Source organism: Mustela putorius, unplaced genomic scaffold (assembly GCF_011764305.1).
Source record: "Mustela putorius furo isolate JIRA1106 unplaced genomic scaffold, ASM1176430v1.1 tig00003974_pilon_pilon_pilon, whole genome shotgun sequence".
NCBI classification, from domain to species: Eukaryota; Metazoa; Chordata; class Mammalia; order Carnivora; family Mustelidae; genus Mustela; species Mustela putorius.
The window spans coordinates 10,845,185-10,852,560 of record NW_025422117.1 but is presented as its reverse complement, the minus strand read 5'-3'; positions in this window follow the sequence as shown (position 1 = coordinate 10,852,560).

Sequence of the window (7,376 nt, the reverse complement as noted above, 5' to 3'; positions counted from 1 at the left end):
CTTGACCTTAGGTTTTGTTGGTCTGGAGTCCTTAATTCCAAAGAAAAGAATGTGTCCATGGGGAGATGCAACATTACCACCACTAACCTGGAAGCTGAGACTGTGGCCTGGCCACCATGGTCTCTACATGCCTCTCAATTAATAGTCAAAGATGAAAGTTCTAATACTATTGTCTGGGGTGATCGATCCAGATTACCAAGGGGGTATTGGGTTATTGTACACAACAGAAGTGAGGAAGAGTATGTCTGAAATACAGAACATTCCCTAGGGTATCTCCTGGTGTTACCATGTCTTATGGTTAAAGTCTGTGTAAAAGTTCAATTCGGACAGGACAGCTAATGGCCTAGACCCTTGAAGAATGATATTGGAATTTGTAGGGAACAAAGTACTTATAAATTTCTGCTACAACTATGTGGTCAGCTGCAGAAATGAGGATTGTAATTAGTTATGTGTATTTTTCTTATTTTTATACACATACTAGAAATGTTTTCTTCTAACATTTATCCCCTTGTCATCTAATGTAAGAGGTGTTTAAAATAGTTGATTTGATATCACAGTATTTAACTTAAGTATACATATCAAAGAAGAAATATGAGCATCACCTCAAGACTTTTCATTCTCTTCTTGGGAAGTGATAGCCTGTTTTAAGAAGGCAAGATAGCTGTATCATGTTTTATGGAAGTATGACTTTGTGATTGTCTTTATTTGAGAATAAAATTTGGTTTAAGATGTGTATGTCTGCCAAGTTCAGAAAGCACAGACTATGGCTGTCTGCTTTAAGTTTTAACATGCTAGGCTATTGCCTTCAGTTACATGTTCAACATTAATCTAGGTGTTGTGGTGATGGCAGTTTGTATGTGTAATTAAATTCCATAGTCAGTTGACTTAAAATTAAGTGAGATTATTTTAATTAATCTGGGTGAGCCTGGGTCAGTCTATTCAGAGATCTTAAGAGTAGAACTGAGTTTTTCTTGAAGAGAAATTCCGCTGGAGACAGCAGGTTTAGCTTATGCTGGAGAGTTCCCATCCTGCCCTTCCTACAGCATGCCTTATGTATTTGGGACATTTTTTTTTTTTTTTTTTTGCCGGTCTTCACAAGCATATAAAGAATTTTTTTACAATTAATCTCATAAAACATATTTCCTACTAGTCTGTATCTCTGTTGGTACCCTGGCCAAAAGGGGACAAAATTACATTTCGCATAATAGATGTTATAGTGGGAACCCAAACATAGAAAGGAGCAGGGAGCAATTTGAGTTTTGTGGGGAATGTGGTGGGGGTTGGTGGGTGGGAGGGTGGATCTGGGTTAGAGTGGAGGGAAGTTGAAAACATGAACCTGGTGAATGGTCTGTAGGTTTTTATGACCTTTGTGCTGAGCCTGCAGTCAGCATTTATGATGCTTTATATAGTGTAGAAAAGTATACGTAGGAGGCCTGATCTTTTCACTATTTGCATGTATCTATCCATTTATTCCTACAAGATTCCCAAATTGTCCACATTATTATTTAATTTCGCAAAGTAAGGATAGTGATCAAAGTTAAGAAATTATCCTTGGCTGTACTCTTTCACTCATTCTCAAAATCTCAGAAGTTTTAGTTTTCATCTGATCAGTTATGGTGCATTCAAAGGGGCAACTGGATGGCTCAGGCCCTAAAGCCTCTGCCTTTGGCTTGGGTTGTGATCCCAGGGTCCTGGAATCCAGCTCTGCATCAGGGCTCCCTGCTCAGCAGGGAGTCTGCTTCTCCCTCTTTCTCATTCTCTCTCTCTGCTCCTCCCTCCCATGCTCTCTCTCTCTTTCTTAAACAAATGGATAAAATCTTAAAAAATGCTGTTGAAGTCTCTGTAAACACCTAGGGACATACTCTAGAGAATTATGTTATTTAAAGAAAATATATTTAAGTTGACCTGTATGTCCTTTTAAATCTACACAGTCTGTATTTTTTTTTTTTTTTTTACTCTGGGCATTCCAATAAACATTATAGCTACTCATCCATTATTTTCTAAGCTTTTTACTCTTCATGTATTCTTTTTATCTTTATGTTTGCTGGAGTAAAATCCTGCTAAATTATCTGTTAATTTTTCTCAGCAATTGCATTTCCTTGTTGGGGGGAAAAGACAAAAGCAAGCTCCATGCTAGCTCAAGGCAAAATGAGCAGAGATTGCCAGTGTTTTCAGAAGCTCCATTACATAACAAACAGAAAAAGAAAAAAAGAAAATTAGGTTTAAAGAAAATTAAAGCGGTAGCAAAACAAAGTCTTTGACAGGAATTTTCTGCTGAAAGTTAATGTGTTCTTCTGAAATGCAAAATGAGTTATCCAGACTAGTGAAGCTCTTCTTTACAATTAAACATCAACAAAACAATTAGAATTGATTATTTGTGTTTTAAGTATATATCTTTAGGAAGGTGGAAGGGAAAGAGACTGAGGTAAGAAAGGAGGCTGACAGGAAGGGGTAAAAACAGCAAGAAAGAGGAAACTTTTTAAATTCCTTCCACTTATTGGCTCCTATAAGTACTGGAGGAAAAAAAAAAAGTTCTTGAAATAGTAATATTCAATCTGTGGCAACTCAATGCATAATTCAGTCTTTCTCACAATAGACTATCTGATTCACAGGAATCATTTTGAATGTTATCTTCTCAAACAGCAATTTTGCCTTTTGGAAAGCTAATTTCACATAGACTGGGATGCCTCTGCCGTCTGTCAACAATAACAGCAGATAACTAAAGCAAGAAAGGGAGAGGGAAGATAAGGAATGAAGGTAGTTAATTTACAGAGCCTCGGTATTTAGGCCAGGTTCTCTGACTTTCGTCCTTATTTTCGCTCCCTACATATGTTTCATCAACTTTGATATATTTTTGTGTCGTCTCTCATTCATGGCTTTTAAAAGATTCATGTAAAGCATTCTGTAATTTACATTTATATCCATAATACTGTTCATAGTTTCAGATTAATATCTCTCTTGGAAGATGAACCTAAAGAAATCTCAAAACACTGAAACATATATGCCCAATAAGCTAGCTACTACTATAGACTTATTTTTTAATTTATTTATTTATTTTTCAGCGTAACAGTATTCATTGTTTTTGCACCTCACCCAGTGCTCCATGCAATCCGTGCCCTCTTTAATACCCACCACCTGGTTCCCCCAACCTCCCACCCCTCGCCCCTTCAAAACCCGCAGATTGTTTTTCAGAGTCCATAGTCTCTCATGGTTCACCTCCCCTTCCAATTTCCCTCAACTCCCTTCTCCTCTCCATCTCCCCTTGTCCTCCATGCTATTTGCTATGCTCTACAAATAAGTGAAACCATATGGTAATTGACTCTCTCTGCTTGACTTATTTCACTCAGCATAATCTCTTCCAGTCCCGTCCATGTTGATACAAAAGTTGGGTATTCATCCTTTCTGATGGAGGCATAATACTCCATAGTGTATATGGAGCACATCTTCTTTATCCATTTGTCCGTTGAAGGGCATCTTGGTTCTTTCCACAGTTTGGCGACCGTGGCCATTGCTGCTATAAACATTGGGGTACAGATGTCCCTTCTTTTCACTACATCTGTATCTTTGGGGTAAATACCCAGCAGTGCAATGGCAGGGTCATAGGGAAGCTCTATTTTTAATTTCTTGAGGAATCTCCACACTGTTCTCCAAAGTGGCTGCACCAACTTGCATTCCCACCAACAGTGTAAGAGGGTTCCCCTTTCTCCACATCCTCTCCAACACATGTTGTTTCCTGTCTTGTTAATTTTGGCCATTCTAACTGGTGTAAGATGGTATCTCAATGTGGTTTTAATTTTAATCTCCCTGATGGCTAGTGATGATGAACACTTTTTCATGTTATAGACTTATTTTTAATAGAAAAAATTGGAAGAGAAGTGGACGTAGAAATCATGGAACAGTTAATGAACCACTAATTCAGTGGTGTAATCTGCCCTTACTAAAATGATTATTGTAAACACCGCAGAAAAATGTTTATGGTAAGTTGAGTGAAAAAGTCAGTAGACCAACCTCTACCTCGGTTGTAATTATTAAAAAAGCCATACGCACGTGGAAATAACTATAAGGAGCCATGACCATCTTAATACAGCTATTGTGTTTGAAAGTGGAATGGTGGTAATATTTCAAAAAATGCATTTTTTAATAAATGAAAATGAAAGGAAGTTTTAACCTGTATGTTTTTTTTGTTTTTTCAAATTTTTATTTTCAGAAAAGATAATTGGAACTCTTTTGGGACATTAGTTTTCCAGAGCTCTCTCTTCTAGGCTCATACTTATCTTTTATTTTATTCACATCTTTTCATCTTTTGGCTCACTTGTCTGTTGTTACTGTTTTGACATTTGGCTGTATTCTCAAACCCGATTCGTGACTTACCTTGACTCTCATTCTAAAACATATTTTTAGATCCAAAAAATAGAGTTAGGGAAGAAAAAGGACCAGAAGAAGACTGCCTTGTGCTCTTGAGGGCAAAAAAGTAAAATTCGGATGGACCCAGTTCCTTTCCAAAATAAAGTTTTGGTTAAGTAAGGTAAGATAGAGATAAGTCATAATTATAAACATATTTATAGTAGATAAGCACCATGAACAACTAGGATACAGGGAGTACATACCCCACATGCCTGTGCATGTGCACACACACAGATATTGACATCAGAGGAATATAGTCTGAGTTGGGGTTCACAGTAAGACATCCATAAATACCTGATATCTAAGATCATTTATAAAAGATATATAGAAATTACCTAAGATGAAAAGAAGGAAGTGATTGTTAAAGGCTAAAGGAAACTTCTTGTATGGCAGAGATATTAAAAAAAAAAAAAAAAAGTGAAAAACATAAAGAACCAAGGTCCTTAGGAAGTAGCTTAGGAAGTATGAGAAACTCCAATACCGTGATTGTGGCTCAGGGCATAGGAGTAAGGGAGAGTGTAGTGTTCTGAGATGTGATATTTAGGCATGACTTTACATGAAGTGGTAAGAATTTAGGATATTTAACCAAAAAGCAAGGAAGGTCACTGAAATATTTTATGTAAGAAAACAAGAGCTAATATTCATATATTGAAAGGATTATTTGGATGCTTTGTGGAGAAGCATCTGGGAGAAAGCTAGAGTAAATGTATATAACTAGAAAGCTCCTGCAGGTGACAAAGCAAGAAATCATTGTGGCTTAGACCAGGTGCTACCATGAAGCTAGAGACGTTTTGTATTGAAGAAATATTTTTGAGATAGAATTCACTGGGTTTGTGACTAATAAGAAAGCAAAGGAATTTGGACCAAGACTGAGAATTTTGAACATTTAAAGCTTTGGTTAATATAAATCAAGGAAGGAGACTGGGGTAAGTGACAGAGATAGAGAAATAACTTTTTTAAATGCATTAATTAATGAAGAAGGGAGTTAATATGTATATCCTAGGTACTTCTGCCTACTTCCCTCGGAAAGGATATTCCCAAACTAATTTACAGAGTGCTGTCAAGTTTGGTTTTACTTTCTGCCCTGTGTTTGTGGAGACCAACTGTTGCAGAGCATTGGGTATCTTCACTGCCAACTGCCGTAGGGACTCCTCGCAAAAGTCTCCTCATGGGGATGGATGGTCCTTATTTCCGTGGAGGCAGAAAGGGAGTAGGATGCATCCGATTTCCGTTCCTTTGTCGTTCCGTTGCGGTTAGACTTCATAAGAATCGTATTCCAGAGTGCCAATTTCTGCTTGGAAAGTCCTGGGAAATCTTAAAATGGAGTTAAAACCAAGAAAGTACTAAGATTAAAGTTCCAGTTAACTCGGATTTTGACTTACACAGCACGGGAGAAACCGCCTGTTAACTTCAGTGTTTAGGATGGTTTGTGACAACTGGGTGGCTTTCCCACAAAACAGACTCTCCTGGTTTCCCACCCATTCTCACCTGCTCCTCCTCCCCAACTGTCAGTTTTAGGACTTTTGTCCCTCCCTCCCTCAGACACAGAACCTCTTTAGTACTTCCTCTGCCCTTTCCTTCAGGCTTCAAATAAGGGAGAGGCTTCAGTACATGTTGAAATCCAGTAAAACTCCCTTTCTAGCTTGTTCTACTTATCAAGAAGTCATGGCCTGTTATTTCTTTTACTACAACTCTTACTCAGAAGCATGACCCTAAAAATCAGCAGATCTCCTTAGAGAAAATGCATGCTATAAACATTGTAAAGAAAGAATAGTTTTCCCAGTTAACACCACCTAGGCTTCTTCCTTTTAACATTTATTTATTGTCATTTAGAGTTACGGGGATGGTTGTTTTCTGCCACTTTGGAGTACAGATACAAAATAATCGAAAACATTCAGTGCTTTTTGTTCTTGGGGGGGGAGTGTCCATCACTTTTTATGTTTATAGTTATTTAAAGGTTTCTTTAGAAATAAAGAAGACTAACAAATATTTACTCGCTTAGTTCTCAACTGTCTTGAATACTGTATCAAATATTGCGAAGTATAAAATGTTTTTGTTGGATAGGTCCTGTGAGACTGCCCTGGAGTTCCCTGGTGATGTGGTGGGTAGAAGCTAGACCAGGGGCCACTTAGAGTTAATGAGAGATGGGGAGACAGGAACTGGGTTGTAGTCAGCACATACCGCAGGTGGCTATGAAGAGGAAAGAGAACAGTTGTGGAAGGGTAAAAAATCTCAATTTTTAATCTTAAGATGGAAGTCAACTAATATATAAAGATATACATTAAAATCAAAGGGGTAGATAATGGAATACAAACAGGAGATGAAAGAATAGAAAAACTGGGAATAAAAGCATTAGGGGAAAGGCTGGGATTTAGAGCAAAACTGAGAGATTGCCATCATAGGAGGAGGGACACAGTCTGGACTAAAGCATGTATGAAATTACAAATGGCAGGTCTGCTGAGATAGGTTTGGATTGTGTGTGCCAAGAATTGGAAATGTTTATCTTCTCTATTTTTTTTTTAGTGAAATATGATGCAATGTCAAATGCTCAGAATGGATAAAACTTGAAAATATTGTTGCAGGTATTATCCAAGAACGCTGATTAGAAAATGCATTAGAATACCATAGTGAACTAAATGTGTTTCCCCCTCCCTAAATTCATAAGCTGAAACTTGATGCTCAATGTGATTGCTTTAGGAGGTAGGGCCCACAGGAGGTGATTAGGTCAGAAAAGCAGGGCCCTCCTGAATAGAATTAGTGCCTTTCTAGAAGAGATCCCAGAGAGCTTTCTTGGCCCTTCTGCCCTGTGAGCTTATGGTGAAAAGGTGGTCATCCCTGAGGAAATGGCTCTCACCAGACGTTGAACTGGAAGGTGCCATGGTCTTAGACTTCCCTGGCTTCAGAACTGTGAGAAATAACATTTGTTGTTTCCAGGCCATCTAGTTTACGGCACTTTTGTTATAGCAGACCAA